The sequence below is a fragment of the Antechinus flavipes genome, chromosome 1 (assembly GCF_016432865.1).
Source record: "Antechinus flavipes isolate AdamAnt ecotype Samford, QLD, Australia chromosome 1, AdamAnt_v2, whole genome shotgun sequence".
Lineage (NCBI taxonomy): Eukaryota > Metazoa > Chordata > Mammalia > Dasyuromorphia > Dasyuridae > Antechinus > Antechinus flavipes.
In genome coordinates this window covers 416,944,623-416,966,043 of record NC_067398.1, presented here as the reverse complement: position 1 = coordinate 416,966,043, position 21,421 = coordinate 416,944,623, and positions in this window count along the sequence as shown.

Genomic DNA, 21,421 nt, shown 5'->3' with positions numbered 1-21,421 from the left:
TTCTTCTCAAAGCACAGCCGGTTTAGAGGCTTGGAGCCCTTCGGATGTCTCCAAATCCAAAGGTTCTGTCCTTCAGCCTCTGCTTCTGCTTTCTTCTGCCTCCAACCAAGACAGAGATGGAAGGTCTCTCTTATCTCCTTCTGGGGAGCCCAGCCACCAACTTGCCGTGGAGAGAGGGCTTCTGGCGTAGCTCCACTGAAATCCGTCAAAGTGTTCTCTGCACCAGAGTCGTTCCTCTCGAGTCCAGCGCGATCAGCCAGCCAAGAGGAAAAAATGTATTCTGCCATAGATCCCTCATCGCTGGCCTTTTATCTGCCTCTTCTGAGAGAATGGGATTATGGGTTTTCTCCCATAGTGCTCTCTGGCCCAATGACTTTTAAGGGAGGCGTGGACTCCCTTGAAGTTAGAAAGTGTACTTTGTGAAGCTAGCATACTTGTGGACTCAATGAGTAAAGGTATGAACACAAGCCTTGTATTGATTAGTTCTACTTAGTACCTTGTTTCAGGTTCTGGCCAAAACATCTTCTTGTAAGATTAGATCAACTCTAATTAGTTAGCAGTTAGTAAGGATTCCAACACTAAGTGGAATCGAGGAGACAATGTTTAAATCTAATGTAGAATTGATATAATCCTACAACAAATGATGGTTTCCCAGTGATAGTCAGTGTGTACTCAGTGTACAGCATATAAGCAAGAAGCTCTTGGGGCCCGGGACAAAAGCACAGAAGCCCATTCTTGGAGGCGGAGACAGAGTCATTCCATATGCTGGCTAGAGACATTCGGAGGGAGCTAGGGGCTGAAGCTTAAGACTTTGAAGGTCACAATAAAAGACGGGATTTTAACTCCTGGATGCCTTTGAAGTGATTATTATGTTGAACTGAAACTAAGGCTGCCTCCAGAAACCTCCCCAAGAAACCTGCTTCCCAAAGAGAACAATCATATTATAAAAAAGAAAACAATATCACAGAACAGGAAGATTCCATATGTAGTACAATATTCATGGGTGTCATTAAAATGATTTTTAGGTAGCAAAGAATAAACAATTGCCCATTAAATGAAGAATGACTTAAGATCATTTTGAATAAATTTAATAAAATATCATCGTTTTGCTAGAAATAACCAGTATAATGAATACAAAGAATTATGAGATGACCTATTAATTTAATCAAATTTTGGTATATGACTGTAAGGAAATATCCTCATTATTATAGCAAAATTTATTCAATATAAAGAATTCAAAGAAATAAAACAAGAAGATGATCAATATTAAAGATAAAAGGGCAGAGACCATATGCATCATGGTTGGTTGGTTTGTTGGTTGGTTAGTTATTGCCTTTCATTCTCCAAGAGAAACAAAATGACATCATTATGTCAGTCCAAGTTACAATGTGTCACTGTGCTTGATCAGGCCAATATGAGCCCAGACTGCTTTACCACAATTCAGGCACAAATAGTTCATTTGAACACTTGAAGTAGACTTATTAAATTTAAGTATCTCAGGTTTCTTTTGAGCTACTTTAATTTTTCTTTATACTGTATAACACTTTCTCTGATAAATGCTAACCATACCAGGAAATCTTATACAGTGTCTTCCATGTCGCACAATAAATTTCAGTTATTAAAAGAGATCTTGAAAGTATTTTTTCCTTTTTTTAATTTATTTTTAAATTTATTACACTGAATATAAAATAATAAGAAAAAAAAACAGATTAGAAACAAACAAAAAAAGACAGAAAGGAAAATAAGCAAAACAAAATAAACCAGAACAGAACATTGTCATGTGACCAGCAGAACATCAGGAAGGATTTAAAATATATAACAATAAATTTCCATTTCAAGAAAACATATATTATAATAGAATAAATTGTATTTATAAGTGTCCATCTATTCTTTGTTTCCTTGTAGGTTATTCTTTTGTTCTCTGCTACATAATTTTTTATATTAATCTTTTTTTCTTTTTTCATACTCCCAATATCCCCTAATCAGGTTACAGTTAAATATATTTATATATACATTTAAATATACCTTTATATATACATACATATAGATAAATAGCTAGATGAATATATATACACACATATACATTTACACCCACATGCATATGCATAAGCATATATATATACACACATACATACATATACACAGAGTTGCATGCATACTTACCTACATATATCCAGACACATACATTATTATCGATATGTAAACATGCATCTAAAACAATATTAATATGGTTGAAAAATAATGTAGATTTTTGTCTTGATTGAATCTTTAAATTGGACTTTATCTAAGATCAATCATTACCAGCCCTAATTTTTTTAAATAAATTCTACTCCTGATACTTGTAATAGTGTTATTTCCTATCCCTGCTAACTCATCTACTTTAATTCTGCCGCTTAACTTACCTTGTTATTATTTAACCTAATCCCAGAGATAGATGACCTTCTTCCACCCTTTCCTTCCCTCTTTATCCCTTGCTCATTAATCTATACACCTTGTCCCAAGGCCATATATCTATTTATCCTTTTTCACACCATTTTATTCTAGTCCCTCTTCTCTTATAGACTGCCTTATAGATTTTGGAGGGTGTTATGCCCTTCATTATGAAATTTGACATGAAATAAAAATATAGTGTTCCCTATTTACCCTTCATAGAACAGATGTGTGATGTTCCCTAACTAACCCATTACTGACATGAATAGTTTTTTTGGAACAATAAGTCCTTTTTCCCCTCCTAATACCTGTGGTGTTCTCTTCTTTTTCTAAAATATGATGGTTCTCTCTGTGAGCAGGTTTCTTGGGGAAGTTTTCTGGAGGCAGCCTTAGTTTCAGTTCCAAGTAATAATTACTCCAAATGCAGCCAGGGATTAAAGTATAGGCTTTTATTGTCTCTTCCAAAATAGCCCAGTTAGCTTTCTTTGGTTCTGAGAGCTCTCATTGCTAGTCTTTTGCCTCTGCCAGCTTCTGCCTTTAGCTCAACTCTGACTCTTGGCAATCTTCCGAATTGACTGACTGATTGACTGACTGAAGCTCTTTTTATACTCTTTTAGAGGTGTAAACTCAAAGGTTGACTCCTCCTCTGAGAGTAGGATTATGGGAGGTGTGAATTCACAAAATTACAAAATTAACTTTGTATATCTCCCATACCTGCGAACTCCAATGTGTGAGCTCTAATATGTAAACTCTCTTAAAGGTGTGAACTCTAATGTGTAAACTCTTAAAGGTGCAAACCCAAGCACACAAGCATTGCTTCCATCAATTCCCTTGAGTTATCACCTTGTTTCAAGTTCTGGCTCATAACAAATGCCTCTGTGTTTTCCTCTTCACTTCATTTGTATAACATATTTTTACCTTTTCCTAGGCAATATTGCTTTTTAGAATAAGAATGTACTCAACTCTGTCCCAATCTTACTTTTGAGCTATCCAATTACTAATGTCAATCTTAAATATATGGCATACATTTCCATGTACAACACATAAAAGATTTGCTCATGTGGAGTCCCCAAAACTTATCTTTGATATTGCCTCTTATATGTTAAGTTTCCTATAAGTTCAGATTGTTTGAGAAAAAGTACCAAAAATTTGCAAATTAGATGAATGTTCTTTTTTTGTTGTTGTTGTTCAGTATTATTGTAATTTTGTTGGATGTGATTTTTTTTTTAATCACAAGCCTAGTTCTTTTGCTTGCTGGTATATATGATCCAGGACCTTATATATAAGAATATATAATATTATATACATATAGATATTTAGATATCTATCTATATATCTATATCTATTATATATATATGATATATGATGGAGTTGAACTCTGAAATTGTGTCCCCTTTAATATGTAAAATATTCACTCTGAAACTATGTCCCCTTTAATCTGTAAAAGGATCACTCTGAAACTGTGTGCCCTTTAATCTGTAAAAGAAGGGAGATTTGGAGTCTCAGGCCCTCCTGGGAAAGCATATCTCCCCAGACAAATTAAGTGTCCTCATTCAATTGGAGATCTCGGGTAAATAACCCCCCACCTCTACCCCCCACCCCCATTAATCTTTTGGGTTGACTTGGATCTTCAGGAAATTTAAGACTTTGAAAAAAAAAAAGAAAAAGAAAAAGGCCTTCAAAAGTAATTTCATTCAATTGGAGAACTGGGCCTGATATTGAGTGGCTTGAAACTCCAAGATAAGCATCTAGGCCTGGGGACATTGGCTCTCTTTTCAACTGGAAGCCTTAGCCTCAGACAGTTATAAAGTACAATTCTAAACTCTAAATCTTTGCAGAAGTCCAAAGTAGGAATATGCTTTACCAAAGGATCTCACCCCTTGGGACAGCTACCTACCAGGACTCTTTTGCCCACTGTAAAGACATTCTCTTCTCAGTGATAATCTTTTCTTATTTCTCTGCCAAGACCTCTTGTCTATCTTCCTAGCAAAGCTGACTTCTCAGTGCCAATAAACTTTCCTTTTGCCATTCAAACTTTTTGGGTTCCTGAATTCTTTTCACATTGGACCTGCACCTACAACTAAAAAAGGCATTCTCACATCGATTCTCACATCAACTCTGCACTGCCACTAACAACATCACACACACACACACACACACACACACACACACACACACACACACATTTTGCTGAGGCAATTGGGATTAAGTCATTTGCCCAGAGTGTCACACAGCTAGAAAGTGTTAAGTGATCTAAGTCCAGATTTTAACTCAGGTCCTCCTGATTTCAGAGCTGGTACTCTATCCACTATTCCACCAACTGCCTTGCCAGGAACTTATATTGGAGCTGCTCTCATAAGTCCTGAACTATTATAATTGTAACTATAGTGTATTTGAATTTTTTTTTAATTCTGTTGTTTGTTTCTTGGAAAATTTTCTCTTGGATCTAGGGATTATGATATTTGACAATAATGTTCCTAGGATCTCTTTAGGGTTGTGATCACCTGGATGTTTTATAGTTTCTCATTCCTTTCATGTTCTATCATTTCAGAAGAATTTTCATTGATTATTTCAATGCACTATTATATCAAGATTTTTTTTTTTTTGGCACAGCTTTCAGGTAATCCAATTATACTTAATATTTTCTTTTCTTGACCTTTTTATAGATCTGTTGTTTTTCTTATAAAATGATTCACATCCTGTTTTAATTTTTATTCTTTATGTTTTGTTTTGTTATTTCTTGGTCTCATACTTTCACTGGCTTCTATTTACCTAATTCTAATTTTCTTTTTTTTATATATATATTTTTTACTTTATTTTTTATTTTATTTTATAATAATTTTTTTTATTGACAGAACCCATGCCAGGGTAATTTTTTTACATTATCTCTTGCACTCACTTCTGTTCCGATTTTTCCCCTCCCTCCCTCCACCCCCTCCCCTAGATGGCAAGCAATCCTATATATGTTAAATATGTTGCAGTGTATCCTACGAACAATATATGTTTGCAGAACTGAACAGTTCTCTTGTTGCACACGGAGAATTGGATTCAGAAGGTAACAATAACCTGGGAAGAAAAACAAAAGTGCAAATAGTTTATATTCACTTCCCAGTGTTCTTTCTTTGGGTGTAGCTGCTTCTGTCCATCATTTATCAATTGAAATGGAGTTAGGTCTTTTTGTCAAAGAAATCCACTTCCATCAGAATACATCTTCATACAGTATCGTTGTTGAAGTGTATAATGATCTCCTGGTTCTCCTCATTTCACTTAGCATCAGTTCATGTAAGTCTCTCCAAGCCTCTCTGTATTCATCCTGCTGGTCATTTCTTACAGAACAATAATATTCCATAACATTCATATACCACAATTACCCAGCCATTCTCCAATTGATGGGCATCCATTCAATTTCCAGTTTCTAGCCACTACAAACAGGGCTGCCACAAACATTTTGGCACATACAGGTCCCTTTCCCTTCTTTAGTATTTCTTTAGGATATAAGCCCAGAAATAACACTGCTGGATCAAAGGGTATGCACAGTTTGATAACATTTTGGGCATAATTCCAGATTGCTGAAGTTGATGGGGGCATGTCAAGGACCTGCTTGGTGTAGGTGGGATTGAAGCTAGGTCATGAGAGTGAGAATTACCATGCCCTTCAAGTTCACTTAAGTCCTCATGTCCTCTGGCCCTATTACCATTAATCTCTTCTTTGTCTTCCTATTTTTCCTTATACTTCCTCATCTGGCTGTTTTTAAACTTTTCTTTTTTCTATAACTTGTGAGATTCTTTAAGGTCAATTGTTTTATGTTGTATATATAGAACGTTTCTTTGGAAATTTTATCAGGACTATTATCATTATAATATTTACATAGTAGACCTCCTAATAGTTTCCAATTATCTGCCTCTCTTTCTTCTTCCTTGAAGAACCAAGGGGATGTATGTTCTAATGTATCCACGAGTCCATCAATCTGCTACCGAGTCACAATTAAGCCCTGAGTATGCTTCCTATAGATCTCCTTTGGAGTGGGGTTGGGGGTGGGGGAAACTCTTTTCCTAATATCTGCCACATTTCAGCTAATAGTTTAGCTCTTAATAAAGCAAGTTCCCTGTTTTTCTATTAAAATAATCGCCCTATTTTCTGGTCACCTTGGACTTCTTCAGTGAAATTAGGGCCCTTCGTTCACATGTTGGTGCCCAACATGTGAAGTCCGGATTAGTCCCCTGGAGGCCTCAGAATCAACCAGTGTCAGGATAAGCAATAGTTCTTGGTCTTTAGAAGGAGAAGTGAAGGGGATGGACAAGACTACCACAAGCTCTCCACAACCTCCCTTCTCTTCATCTACTTCCAAAGTGACTCTGGCTCCTCTCACTCCACCCCCTAATCACCTCTTACAGTTCTCTTAACCCCAAGCTTTGAACTAGCATTAATTGTGAGAAGAGGAATTCCAAACATGCTAATAGAGTTATTGTCCAATAGGTAATTAGCCTTTAGTGCCTGGTTGTCTGATTGAAGTGCACCTATTCAGAGTTTCAGCCCTTTACAACTTTTGTCTTGACTTGTAGCATTTTCTAATAGAAAATTTTAACATTATTGTGACCTTGATGCTGTGTTTGTGCTCATTGAAGGCATTTGACAATATGGCTGAAATATCATGGTATCTGATGACCAGGTGACTAGGAAAATATGAGAGTTCATTATCAAGAACTTAGGTAAATATACTGTCATGAAAATGATGTACAATACTGATGAACTTCTCTGGATCAGAAATTTCTCTGAATATCAAATTTGGACATTTTTATTTTTTATTATTTTTAATAGCTTTTTATTTACAAGTTATATTGCATAGGTAATTTTACAGCATTGACAATTGTCAAACTTTTTATTCCAATTTTTCCCCTCCTTCCCCCCATCCCCTCCCCTAAATGGTAGGATAACCAGTAGATGTTAAATATATTAAAGTATAAATTAAATACAAAATAAGTATATATGACCAAACCGTTATTTTGCTGTACAAAAAGAATCAGACTCTGAAATATTACACAATTAGCCTGTGAAGGAAATCAAAAATGTGGGCAGGCAAAAATATAGGGATTGGGAAATCAATGTAATGGTTCTTAGTCAGCTCCCAGAGTTCTTTCACTGGATGTAGCTGGTTCAGTTCATTACAGCTCCATTGGAACTGATTTGGTTCATCTTGTTGCTGAAGGTGGCAAGGTCCATCAGAATTGATCATCATATAGTATTGTTGTTGAAGTATATGATCTCTTGGCCCTGCTTGTTTCATTCAGTATCAGTTCAAAAAAAAAAATCTCTCTAGGCTTTTCTGAAATCATCCTGTTGGTCCTTTCTTACCAAACAATAATATTCCATAATATTCATATACCACAATTTATTCAGCCATTCTCCAATTGGTGGGCCTCTACTCAGTTTCCAGCCACTACAAAGAGGACTGCCACAAACATTTATGCACATACAGAATCCTTTCCCTTCTTTATGATCTCTTTGGGATATAAGCCCAGTAGTAACACTGCTGGAACATAGTTTGATAACTTTTTGAGCATAGTTCCAAATTGCTCTCTAGAATGGTTGGATGTATTCACAATTCCACCAACAATATATTAGTGTCCCTGTTTTCCCACATTCCCTCCAACATTCCTCATTATCTTTCCCTGTCATTCTAGCCAGTCTGACAGGTGTGTAGTGGTATCTCAGAGTTGTCTTAATTTGCATTTCTCTGATTAATAATGACTTGGAGCATCTTTTCACATGGCTAGAAATAGTTTCAATTTCTTCATCTGAAAATTGTCTGTTCATATCCTTTGACCATTTATCAACTGGAGAATGGCTTGATTTCTTGTAAATTAGAGTCAATTTTCTATATATTTTGGAAATGAGTCCTTTATCAGAATCTTTGCTGTAAAAATATTTTCCCAGTTTATTGCTTTCCTTCTAATCTTGTCTGCATTAGTTTTGTTTGTACAAAAACTTTTCAATTTGATATAATCAAAATTTTCTAGTTTGTCATCAGTAATGATCTCTAGTTCTTCTTTGGTCATAAATTCCTTCCTCTTCCACAGGTCTGAGAGGTAAACTATCCCATGTTCCTCTAATATATTTATAATCTCATTCTTTATGCCTAGGTCATGAACCCATTTTGACCTTATCTTGGTGTACAGTGTTAAGTGTGAGTCGAAGCCTAGTTTCTGCCATACTAATTTCCAATTTTCCCAGCAATTTTTGTTAAACAGTAAGTTCTTATCCCAAAATCTGGGTTCTCTGGGTTTGTCAAACACTAGGTTGCTATAGATATTGACTATTTTGTCCTTTGAACCTAACCTATTCCACTGATCAACTAATCTATTTCTTAGGCAATACCAAATGGTTTTGGTAACTGCAGCTTTATAATATAATTTTAGATCATACAGCTAGGCCACTTTCATTTGATTTTTTTTTTTATTAATTCCCTTGAAATTCTTGACCTTTGGTTTTTCCATATGAACTTTGTTGTTATTTTTTCTAGATCATTGAAATAGTTTTTTGGGAGTCTGATTGGTATAGTGCTAGACAAATAGATTAATTTAGGTAGTATTGTCATCTTTATTATATTTGCTTGCCCTATCCAAGAGCATTTAATATTTTTCCAATTTGTTAGATCAGAAATTTGGATATTTTTAATAAGTCATTATGACTGACAATAACAAAGGTCTTGGCTGAATCTACAAATGTTGTATACAGACTCTTGTGAAATTTCTCCTGGAATAATTGGATAGCCAACACCATCATTTTCATCAAATCAGTCTTGACATTTGCAAGTGTTCTGACATAGATTATCAAATATAGTGCTATACAAAGTATTTCTAAAAGCTGCCAGTCTTTTTTTTTTTTTTTTTTTTTGCTCCATTGTTGCCAACTGTGTGTTGGCTCAATTTCTCTCAAAGTTAGCAACAAAGTTTTCCTGCTTCCTCTCTTGACCTCTGTTTTGCCTTGGGCTCTACACATTTGTTGAATGCAAATATTTAGCTTGGAAAGAATAAAGGTATGATTAGTCTAGCACTGTGGTTCTCACATTGCCTTTGTCACTTTTATATCCTTAGTCTTTCTCCTTACAATCACATAATCTATTACATGCCAATTAGATTATTAAATGATCAAGAGTACAACTATGATATTTTATGGCATTTAGGAATATGAAATGCAGTTTTGGGTATAAGAAGGTCATGAGATGCACAAATCTTCTATAGTAAGTGACCCTTTTTATTGCTGTTTGCAACTTTATTTTTTCCAAGGACCCTGTGACATGTCTGATAGTCTGAGCCTACTTTAGCATTAAAGTAACCCTGAATTAAATTGTCCTCTTTTGACATCTTAATGATAAAGATCTCCAGGTCTTTCTAATTTTTTTCCTTGACCTTATCAGGGTCATCATTCTCCATAACTATAGTGAAAACTGAAAAAGCTAACAAATATAATTCAAAGTTATATAAACCAAATGACAATCTTTGTCACAAGAAAAAAGTACTAAATGCCTCTTTTTATTGAAGTTATGGATGATCATGTATACATACATACATACATACACACATACACATATACATACATATGTGTGTATGTATACATATGTATGTGTGTATGTATAGTCATAAGAATGTTTGTTGGTTTTACTTTCCATTAAAAAAAAAAAACACATAATATTGTTGGTCAATGTGTAAATGGAAAAGGAATGTATCCTAGGAGGAACTTGACATCACTGAATATGCTTTACAAGTGAACAAATAATATAAAATATATTTTATTGCTTTTATAAATTTTTGGCCCCAGTTCTTACATATTCTATTTGCCCTGACCCTTTTCTTTGATTAACTCACATAATATTCTGGAAATTTAAATAATATTGTTTGTCAGTTTTTTTGTTGTTGTTCTATTTTTTGTTTGTTTGTTTGTTTGTTTTTTTCCTGAGTATATCATTTGATTGAACTGTTAAACTATTTTTATTCACATAAAGGGGGCATTGTTTTACTGGAGCTTGATATAATTAATATAACAAAATGATACTGACACAAAAAGAAATATCTGGAGGACCTCAAATTTCTATAAAGAATGTCTTTTAGATTTGGATTACATACTAAACATCCTTTATGGTAGTGGCAAATATTTTTGCCAATATTAAATCTTTCTGTTTTTAGTCTCATTTGCTATTGATAATAATAGTACCATTGAACAAATTTGCTATGATGTTTCTCATAAGCAATATTATATTTGTATATCAATCAGTACCCCTAAATTCTTTACAAATAGTAGTAGACCTCTGCTGCTCAATACAGAGAAATATTCAAGTAAGAATAAATAATTAAATACTTGTTATAGATAAAACAATATACTAAACACTGAGAATGCAAACAGAAAAAAAGACAAAATAATTTCTGATCTTAAAGAATTCATATTTTTATAGAGAAGGCAATACCAGAAGGTTTCAGATGCAAGTCAAATCAAAAAGTACCATGGTCCTTAAGGTGTACCAGCAAAACAGATGTTATCTTCTTCTGTAATACAATTTCCATTGTTTAAATCATATCTATTTCTTATGTCAAGCTTTGATACATCAAAAAATAGTAAGAACTATTCACTGTTGTAAGAAGCTGTGACTTTAGCTCCTACAAGAACAGTATCTACATTGCATCTATATTGCTTGCCAGGTAAATAAATGAGGGCACTACCCTAGAAACAATGCTAATTCTAAAGCTTTTGACATCTTGATCCTGAGCTGTTTCCATCAAGAGTCAAAGGAAAAATGAGGGTCAAAGTAATGGTGATAATTTTACTTGCTAGGTATATGTTGTCTTTTGTCTCTCTCTTATGGTCTCTTGGCTTTCTTCAGCAAAGATGGAAAGAATATCCTTTGTGTGACAGTGAATTTGAGAGCTGTTTGGCTTCCACTGACCCTTCTCAAAGGGTTTACTTCCATCAAGAAACAAAAGATGTAAGGGCCAAGTTGGAAGTAGGAATTGCGTCATAATAGGAAGTCTATTCCTAGAATCCCCTCCCACCATTCTTTTTTTTCCCCTGAGTCAGGGATTAAGTTACTTGCCCAGGGTCACACATCTAGGAAGTGTTGTGTCTGAGGCCAGATTTGAACTGAAATTCTCCTGACTTCAGGGCTAGTGCTCTATCCACTATACCATCTAGCTTTCTCCTCCTACACCCATTCTTAATGGTGGAAGTTATTTAGAAATTATTCTTGGAAGACTAAAGGTATTGAGATACAAATGTTAACATATTTAAGAGAAGAAACAGGTATTATTTATCTTTTGGGGGGGGCAGGATCACATATCAATTTTATTTATCTTTTTTTTTTTTAAATCCATTTTGTACAAAAAGTTAAAAACAGTTTGAAATATAAAAGAATTTTGTGTTTTTCTGAAGACAACTCCATTTTGATGTGATCGTATGACAAATGTTTGGTGAAATATATCAAGGTGATGGAAGAATCAGGTTATTAGGTGAGAATACAAGCCAGATTGATTTAGTAAAATCACAAAAACATGTCTTTGAGTAGCAAGATGATAAGATTACCCTACAGAAATTAAGAGAATGGATAATAAATCCACTCCAAAAATCATACAAGCCATTTCTATTAAGAAGAGAGGTAGCTTGCAGGCACACTTCATTTGGTTGTCTTCTGGACATTTAAAACTGTATGTACAATGTAATGATACATTGAACCTAATATAACCAAAATTGAACTTTTTATCTCCCTCTCCCACCTTTATTTTCTTGAAATATTCTTTAGTTGTATATAAGGTTGCACAATTCTTCTTGCCTTTCAGATTAATATGTTTAAGACAAACCAATCTTCTGGGAATCATTTGTCATTAATCATCCTGTTTTGTGTAAACAAGCAAACTAGAGTTCTCTCTTTTCCTTTCATATGACATTCCCATTATCTTTCTTCCTTTCCACCGGCTGTCTTTCTTGCTGAAATATTCTCTTTTCTTCTATCACAGAGTCCCTTCTTTTTATGATTCAGGTCAAACATTATCCTTTGCATGAAGCCTTTCCTTTTAGATAAAACATCTTTGCATCTTGTGTTTTCATTTATTTTGAGAATATCAAAATTTCTATAATTCAATTATTGGTTATCACTCTTAAATTCAAAGCTTCACTACTTAGATTAATGTTTAGAAACAGTCAAACAATGTTCTTCTCTTTTCTATTCTACTATTTTCTATTTTCTATTCTACTAATATTGTTACTGCACAAGTGAAAGGAACTAACAGTTTTAGTAACATATTGATTAATTATAATTATCCAAGACAATTCCAAAAAATTAATAATGAAGCATAGTATCCGATTCCAGAGAAAGAACTGGTATTATTTGAACACCAATGGAAGAAGTTTTTTTTTTTTTTTTTTAACTTTCTTTCTCTTTTACTTGATATAAAATAATCATAGGCATTTTTACATGATTGCATATGTATTACTCATATTTGATTGCTTAGCGTCTTGAAGAGGAGGGAAAGGGAAGAGATAAAGGCATTTGGAATTGAAAACTTTAAAAAATGTTCAAAATTGTTTTAATATGTAATTAGTTGTGTGTGTGTGTGTGTGTGTGTGTGTGTGTGTGTGTTTGTGTATGTGTGTGTAAGGAACCATGCTTTGACTACAGCTCAATTAGAATTTCTATAGCAAACTAGTAAGCATCGGTTATTTGAAATACCATCTTTGGTGTTTAACATAATTCAATCCCTAATATCTTCTATGATAAACTGAGATGATAATAATATCAAGAATAACCACACTAATACACAGGTCAAACAATTTTGAAAACATTAAGGAGATGATGTGTAATATTTACAACATAAAACAGAGTTATTTAAGAAATTACTGTCCAGAAATAATGATATCAATATACCAATAGCATGTAGCATTAAAATGTCCAGGATTTTACATATATATATATATCTTTTTATCTTTCTATTACTACATGGATTTCCACATATATAAAAAAAACCTCATATAAATATCTGTGTATATTCACATTTAAATTATGTAAAAAAAGATACAAAGATTTTAAGGAATATAATATTCTGGTTTGTTCCCTAACTTTATAGTCACATTATGGACTAAAAGTTATATAGATTTACTATGTTAAACAAGATAAAATATTTATCAACAACTATCTATAATCTTCAGGGTTTTCTCCTCCTTTCTTTAATGAGTTTACTGCTTGCCTCACAATTTTCTTCTCCAATCTTTTCTTCATATTATGTAGCTTCAACATACATTTTGATATTATTTAAGTCTCTTAACCACATTCCCAATTCCTTAAATACCCTTTTACCCAAGTACATGTACATACTCATATGCTCAAACCCTTGCCTTCACCCATAATTATTCCACATACATCTTCATGAATTCTGAGATTTCTTCATTTTTTCATATGCTATTGTTATTCCATATCTAGCACTGCCTTTTACCTCTACTTCTCTTTATCTTCAAACAACTTCAGTTCTTTACCAGACCATTACCTCTGTCCTTACTCTATTATTTCTCTACCTTGACTGTTGAGTTAACCAATTCAACTCTACACAATCTTCTCTGGGCTTTTTTCTTTTTCTCTGTTCAAATGTTATTAAATGCAGCTGGAAATACACAAAGACACACACACACACCCCTACACAACACGCACATAAAAAAAAATAAAAAAACAATCTTGTTGACAAATGTCTAATAAAGTTTATGTTAAAACATACTAACCAAAATGCACACTTGATGTGATAACAAACTCCTTAAAACCTCCCAAATCATTTTTTTTCCCAAATATTTTATTTTTCTTCAAACTTCTCACAATCATGCCCTCTCATCATCTTCTCAGGAGACTATCTATCTTTACATTTCACTGAAAACAAAACTACATCTTCACTTCTCTTCCCAATTTCACATCAATCAGATTATTTCTACAACCGCATCCTCCTTCACTCTTTTTTATATGAAGTATCAGACTTTCCTTTTTTTCCCCTATAATAGTGTGTTACTTTTCCAAATATATGTAAAGATAGTTTTCAACACCAATTTTTTGTAAGACTGTGAGCTCCAGAATTTTTCTCCCTTCTCCTCTAACTTCCATCATCTCTAAAACAACAAGCAATCTAATATTGATTATACATGTACAATCATTTTAAATACATTTCTATATCAATCATGTTATGAAAGAAAAATCAGAACAAAAGAAAAAAATGAGAAAAATAAACAAGCAAGAAAACAAATAAAATAACAATGTGAAAATAATATGCTTCAAACAGCATTTAATATCTATAGTTCTCTCTCTGGTTGCAGATGGTGTATTCCATACCATGTGTGTGATTGTCTTGGACAACTATATGGAGAAAAGAAAAATCTAACATAGGAGATGATAACATAATCTTGCTGTTTACCATAACTTATTCAGCCATTCCATAATTGATGGGAATGCATTCAAATTCCAATTTCTTGTGCACCCCCCCCAAAAAAAAAATAAAATTTACTGTCAACTTTGTTGTGTGTCCTTTTTCCTCTTTTATGATCTCTATCGCTTTTGGGATAGAGGCCCAGTAAAGTCACTGCTTGATCAAAGTGTATGCAGTTTTATAGTCCTTTGGGCATAGTTCCAAATTGTTCTTCAGAAACAACCCTTCTCTTTGCCAAGACAAACCTTTATACTTACACAAGCAAATCCATTGTATTCCATCTGTTTATTGGTATTCACCTTTTCTTAGGCTACTTCTCACTAATCTTCAATTCCTAGTTGTCTAGTAGATACTTCTCCATCACTTATAAATATTCCCATGTTTTTCCCATCCTCAAAAATTACTCAGTTGCTTCATTCATTCCTACTAACATATATATCTCCTACTTTTTCTTACTAATAAGAGATTTTTAACAGTTGATGTGCCCACTTTCTTTCCTTTTTATCTCTTCTTTGCAATTAGTTTTCAACTTTGTCATTTAACTAATGCTGCTTTATCCAATAACTAATCATTTCTTAATTACAACTGAAGCATCTCTCAGCATTCTTTGATAATGCTGATAACCCACTTCTCCATAGTACTCCTTTCTCTCTGTGTGTTTGTAACACTATTCTTTCATACCTTTCTTCCTACTCCTTTTCTATTTCTTGTTGGATATTCATCTAAATTATACCCACTAAATGTAGGGTGCCCCAAAATTCTGATATGAGCCCTGTTTCATATTATTTCTCTTGATCATTTTATCAGCTCATATAATTTTAATTATTACTTTTCAGACACATATACATAGATATCCATGCACATATAAATACATATGTATATGCATGTATGTGCAAATATGTGTGTGCTGCACACATAAACAGCATCATCATTACATAAGGTTATTGGAACAAGTCTAATTATTTTTTAAAATCAGCTTTCTAATACATTATCTCTTTCCAAAATAAACATGACAAGACTGGATTGATTATGATTGATTGATTTATTTGAATGAATATGTATTGAAGTGCTTATTATGTGCTATATAGTATCTCCTCATAAAATTGAAGAAAAGTAGCTAAGAGAAAATGGTTCTTCAGAAAATTTGGGGGAGAATAATCTTTGTAAAGTAGTAGGAACAGAATATAATATAAACACATTGAGCAATATTTAATTGTCTTAAAAATACATACAAATATATGTCTGTGTGTATATATGTATATGTATGTAACACATACATACACACACATGCCCACACACACGTATATATTAAATTTTATTTATTTTAATCATTCTTTCCTTTCTTTCTTTTTCTTCCTTCCTTCCTTCCTTCCTTTCTTCCTTCTTTCCTTCCTTCCTTTCTTCCTTCCTTCCAACCTTCCTTCCTCCCTTCCTTCCTTCTTTACCTTCCTTGCTCCCTTCTTCCTTTCTTTCTGTCTTTACTTCCTTCTATCCATGTTTTATTCAGGTGCTTTCTTGTTTTCTTAGTTTTACTTTTTTGTTTGATACATTATAACTCATAAATATCAATCTATAAGGAAAATATCCAATTATCTCACTAATTTGAAAGACAAAAAGAAGTATTGTGTGGGGAAAAGTACCTAAACTATTTAATTAAAGGATATGGAATCAAATACTGCACATGGGACAATTATTACTTGTGTCCTTTAGCAAGCTGCCTTGTTTTCTTACATTTCAGTTTCATCTTTTGTAAAATGATGAGGTTAGAACTTATTGTTGCTTTTCTTCCAAATGGAAATTTAAAATTCTATTGTTATATGGATACACTGGAGCCTAGGAAGGCTAAAAGATTAATTCAGCAAAATAAAGGTAAAAAATAATGAAGCTAGAATATAAATCCCTGGGCTCTTAGTCCAAATATATTGATGTTTCCATCTGCTTTAAAAAAATATTCTAAGATCTTTCATAAATGCAATGGGGAGGTATTAATATTTTTTAATTGAGTAAATAAGATAAGAAAATAAAGTATTTGTGCTTCACTATTTCTTTTAATACTTCATATTTATCTTTATACTGAATCTATTTCTGAGCTAGTACAAGTTATAAAATGCACAAGCCTATTTCCAAATTAGACATTACTTAAAACATTTTTAGGGCAATTAATTATAATAAAGTTTTGGGTTTTTTTTTAGTACTTAGAAAAAATTAACACCTCAGTGATGAAGTGACCTTTTTATTTGTGCACAATTCTAATCATATATATTTAATTGCCTTCACATCTTACAAATATACATTATACTAGTCATTTTCACACCATCAGTTTTTTACTTTTCACACATTAGGGAACACAACAATACAGTTAATATAAAAATGTAGCTAAAAGGTTTTGTTTTGTTTTGGTTAATAAATAAATGTATACATAGACATGCACATGATAAACTTCATTATAGAGAATCATAAGACCCTTAAAAATTATTTGCCCTAATGTTTTCTTATAAGATATACCTAGCAATATCACTCTATAAGCAGTAAAGAGGGCATATTTTATGCAAGTAAGCCTCTAGAGATATAAAATTTCTCCTTATTACCACTTTGGCTGCATCCCACAAATTTTGGTATGTTGTAACATTATTGTCATTCTCTTAGATGAAATTATTAATTGTGCCTATGATTTGCTGTTTCACCCATTCATTCTTTAGGTTGAGATTATTTCCTTTCCAATTACTTTTTGATCTATTTTCCCCTGGCTTTTTATTGAATATAGTTTTTATTGCATTGTGATCTGAAAAGTGTGAATTTACTACTTCTGCCTTTCTACATTTCAAATTGAGGTCTTTATGTCCGAATATATAATCAATTTTTGCATAGGTTCCATGAACTGCCAAGAAGAAAGTGTATTCCTTTCTGTCTCCATTCAGTTTTTCCAAAGATCTATCATACCTAACTTTTCTAGTATTCTATTTGCCTCTTTAACTTCTTTCTTATTTATGTTGTAGTTTGATTTATCTAATGCTGAGAGTGCAAGGTTGGGATCTCCCACTATTATAGTTTTGCTGTCTATTTCTTCTTGCAACTCTTAACTTCTCCTTTAAGAATTTAGATGCTATACCACTTGGTGCATATATGTTTAGTATTGTTATTGCTTCATTTTCTATGCTACCCTGTAGCAGGATATAGTTTCCCTCCTTATCTCTTTTAATTATATCAATTTTTCTTTTGCTTTATCTGAGATCAGGATGGTTACCCCTGCTTTTTTCACTTCACCTGAAGCATAGCAAATTGTGCTCCGACCTTTTACCTTTACTCTGTATATGTATCATCGTGCTTCAAATGTGTTTCCTGTAATCAACATATTGTAGGATTCTGGCTTTTAATCCAGTCTGCTATCCACCTGAGCTTTATGGGTGAGTTCACCCCATTCACATTTATGGTTTAAACTACTAATTTTGTATTTCCTGCCATCTTATTATCTACAGATCATGTTTTTCTCTTTCTTTTCCCCCTTATCCCCTTCCCCAGTATTAAACTTATGAGCACCACTTGCCTCATGTAGCCCTCCCTCTTTAGAATCTTTTCCTCTGCCTTAGAATCGCTCCCCCTTTCTTAAATCTTTCCACTATTATTTATGTATTCTTTTCTATTTAGCCTCCTCCTTACCTTTTATCTTTTCCCCTCCCACTTTTCAATGAGATAGAAGTGTCTCTGTAAACCAAACATGTCTAATATTTTCTCTTTGAGCCAAATCTGATGAGAGTAAGATTCACACTATGTTCATCCCCCTCCCTACTCTCCCTCAGATATAATAGGTGTCCTTTGCCTCTTTGTGAGTTGTAGTTTCCCTCTTTTTACCTCCGCTTTCCCCTTTTTCTGGTACAATCTCCTTTCCACCTCTAGTTCCTCTTTTATATTATAACAGTAATATCAAATTATACATGTACTCTTTATGTATACCCATACTAGAAATAGAGTTCTCAGGAGTTATTTTTAGCTTTTTTTTGCTTCTCTTGAGTCCTATATTTGGAGGTCAATTTTTTTTGTTTACCTCTTTTTTTTTTTCACTAGAAATAAATAGAATTCACCTATTTCATTGAATGTTCATCTTCCTCCCTGGAAGAAAATGTTCTGTATGGCTGTATAAGTTATTCTTGGCTGCATTCCAAGTTCCTTTGCCTTTTAGAATATCAGATTTCAGGCCCTTCAATCCTTTAACATGGATGTTGCTAGATCCTAAATAATCCTTATTGTGACTCACATTGTGACATTATTTCACAGTATTTGAATTTTTTTTTTTCCCTAGCTGCTTGTAGTATTTTTTTTCCCTTGATCTGATCTCTTTCAGTAGGTGATTAATGAATTCTTTCAATTGGTATTTTGCCTTCTGATTCTTTGACATTTGAGTAGTTCTCTTTGATGATTTCCTGAAAAATAATGTCTAGGCTCTTTTTTATATCATGATTTTCAAGGAGTTCAATAATCCTTAGGTTATCTCTTCTTCATCTATTTTCCAGGTCTGTTGTTTTCCCAAGCTGATATTTATTGTTTTTTCTATTTTTTCATTTATTTTGGTTTTGCTTGACTCATTCTTGATGTCTCCTTAGTCATTCATTTCCCTTTATTCAGTTCTGATTTTTAATGAAATATTTTCTTGATTTACTGTTTTATTTCTTTTTGTATTTGTCCAATTGAGTTTTAAATGAGTTGTTTTGTTCTATGGAATTCTTTTTCATTTTGCCATTTTTTTAGGAGTTATTTTCTTTGTAAAATTCACAAATTCTGTTTTCCTGGGAGATGTTTACCTTTTTCAATTCACATATTCTGTTTTTCAGAGAGTTGTTTTACTTTTCCATTCTATCTTTTAATGAGTTATATGCCTTATCCAGGCCCTCTTGCAAAGCTTCTCTTTTCTTTCCTCATTCTTCTTCTAGCTTTCTTTTACGATTTTTAAAAATTTCTTCTATTAGAGCTTTGTGTGGTGGGGACCAGATCATATCCCCCTTTGGGGTTTCATCTAGAGATAATCTGTTTTTAGTCTCCTCAAGGTTTGAAATCTGCTTTCTTCCACTATAGAAGCTATCTATAGTTAGAACCTACTTTGCCTTTTACTCATTTAAACAGCAGCAACAAAAAGTTACAGTCTGTTTTGGGGGCAATGAGGGATTATCGAGCTTCCTCAACAGACAACAGGAAGTGGCAGTGAAATGGGCAGTGGAAAGGCAGCAGCTGGGCTGGGACCCAGCTGAGTCACTCCCGGTGTTAGGTAGGTATGGCCAGGTCACTTGAAACACCAAACTTTGGAGTATACTCCCTCTGTGTTTATATTGGAAGTTTTATAACTTCTCTATTGATCTATTGGCTTGCTTCCAGGGAAGAGTAGCTGACCCTGTAGTAGAGTCCTCTATGAAGATTTTCCACTCACAGAGACCACATCCTGCCCCTGATCTGCTCAGCTTGAGCTATCTTCTATGCTCTGCCTGCCTGTGCCTGCACCTGATTTAGCCTCCTCTCATGTCCACACCCAACCAAAACAGAATTTTTCTGGTGATCATTGAGATTATCTTTTGTTGGTAATGTGTTGTACTCCCAATATTCCCAGATTCTGACAGTCCAGCACTACTTCAGAGGCTGAATTTTATTAACAGTTTGAGGGTATGGAAGAGCTCAGAATGAAGCATGTGTCTTCTCCATCATCTTCACTCCTCCTTGTTCTCAGTGAAATCTTTCAATGGCATTTTAACCATCTGATTCTAGGACACCAGGGCACTTTTTTGATGATTCTTAGAAAGATGTTTTCTAAGTTATTTTTTTTTCTTCATGTTTTTCAGGTAGTGCAATAATTCTTAAATTGTCTCTACTGGGTCTATTTCCCAGGTCATTTGTTTTTCCAGTGAGATATTTCACATTTTCTTCTATTTTTTTTTCTTTTTTGTTTTCTTTAGTTTGAAAAGGTTTCTTGATGTCTCATTGAGTTATTCACTTCCATTTTTCAATACTTATTTTTAGTGAATTATTTTCTTCATTTAGCTTTCCTGCCTCCCTTTGAATTTGGCTACTTGAAATTTAAATGAGTTGCTTTGTTCACTGGATTCTTTTTTCCGTTTCTCCAATTCAGTTTTTTAGAGAGTTGATTTCTCTTTCCATTTCATGAATTCTATTTTTCAAGATGTTGTTTTCTTTTTCCTTTTTGCCAATTGTATTTTTTAAGGAGTAGTTTCCTTCAGACAATTTCTGTATTTCCTTTCTCAAGGTCATCATTTCATCCCCCCATTTTTTAGTCTTACTCTCTTTCAAGTTCCTTTGGAAATTTTTCCAAAAGTGCCTTTTTGAGTTGGAGATCACATCATGTCCCTCTTTGAGGTTTTATCTGGAGATGTTTTCCTTTTAGTGTCCTCAGGATATGAGATCTTTTTTTTCCCCATGTCTCCATAATGCTATCTATGGTCAGAATTCTTTTTTTTTTGCTTTTTTTGTTTATTTTTAAAGGTTGATGCCTCCTCTTAGAGGAAAGGAAAGATTATTCCAAGGTTCATCTATAGGTGACAGCAGGTTCC